Source organism: Echinops telfairi, unplaced genomic scaffold (assembly GCF_000313985.2).
Source record: "Echinops telfairi isolate 266 unplaced genomic scaffold, ASM31398v2 ScPeMD7_34;HRSCAF=130, whole genome shotgun sequence".
NCBI lineage: Eukaryota > Metazoa > Chordata > Mammalia > Afrosoricida > Tenrecidae > Echinops > Echinops telfairi.
The window spans coordinates 4047101-4048683 of record NW_022103931.1 but is presented as its reverse complement, the minus strand read 5'-3'; positions in this window follow the sequence as shown (position 1 = coordinate 4048683).

Genomic DNA, 1583 nt, shown 5'->3' with positions numbered 1-1583 from the left:
GTGAAGTGGCAAGGGTTCACTGTACTATTTATTCCTTGTTTTTTCCAACTTTGGCATTCCAGTCATCAATAATATCAATACATCTTGATTGCATGTTTGATCAATTTCAGATGGAAAATGTTGGCAGTACTCTTCAGTTTCTTCATTACTATCCCTGATTGCATAGTGGTTATGCACTGGACTGCAAATCATAAGGTCAGCAGTTTGAGACTACTGGGGGCATTTCTATGTTGACTATGAGTCAACATAGATTCGATGGAAGTGAGTGAGTTTTTGTGGTTGGTGCATAAATTTGAGTAATATTTCCTTGGAGATGGATAGATGTAATCCTATTACAGACAGCATCGTACTTCAAGATGTATCTTGAAATGTCCTTACTGACAATGTATGCAACCCATTCATCTTGATTGTGTTATTCTCGACATAGTAACTATATGATTTTGTTTTAGTTCCATACCCACCCTTAAAAAATAAATCATTGAATTGGGGGCTCTTACGGCTCTTACAACAATCCATCAATTGTACCAACTACATTTGTATATATGTTGCCATCATCATTTTCAAAACATTTTCTTTCTATTTGAGCCTTTGGTATCAGCTCCTCTTTTCTCTCTCCATCCTTCACCCTCACATCTCATCTTGACAAATGAAAAATTTGTCTTGACCCCTTGACAAATGAAAAATTATTATTATTTTCATATCTTACACTGTCCACTGTTTCTGTTGCTTGTCCCCCTTGGGGGAGGGGTTGATTATTTCAACCAATTTCCCCTTTCTACCCTGCCGTACCCCTACCCTCATGGTATCTCTACTTCCATTATGATTCCTGAAAGGTTTATCTGTCTGGATTCCATGTGTCAAGAGCTCTTATCTGTACTAGTGTATGTGCTCTGGTCTAGCCAGATTTGTAAGGTAGAACTGGGGTTATGATAGTGGGGGTGAGGGGGCATGAAGGAAGCCTTAAGAACTAGTGGAATGTTGTGTGTTTTGTTGGTGCTATACTGCACCCTGGCTGGTTTGTCCCTTCCTTGTGATCCTTCTGTTAGGAGATGTCCAATTGTCTACAGATGGGCTTTGGGGCTCCACTCCAACCCCCCTCGTTTGCATTCAAAACGGCCAATACCCATCTATTTAAGCTCACTAATGCCTAGGTTATTGATTTTTACACATTTCACTTTGACAACGTCCAATTTTCCTAGATTCATATTGTGTAAATTCCAAGTTCCAATTAGTAATCTTTCACAGAACCATAGTTGACTTCACTTTGAGAAGGTAACTTCTCCTCAGTCACATTTTCAGTGCCTTCGGACCCAAGGGGCCCATCCTCTGGCACTATCTCTGAAATGTTCTGCTTCCATACATTAGGCCTTTAGTGTCTGACAATGTTTCATTTCTATGCATAGGGTTTTCAGGGACTACTTCTTCTGAAGCAGACAGATGATTCTTTCTTCATAGTTTGTTCTTAGTCTATGAGTCAGTTTATTGTACTTACCTGGCCGATAAACACATGTGGGATTAATTGAAGGGCGGAGGAATACATGGCTTAGTGAGCCTCGCCTTTCTAGTTCTCAGGTCTCTTCCTT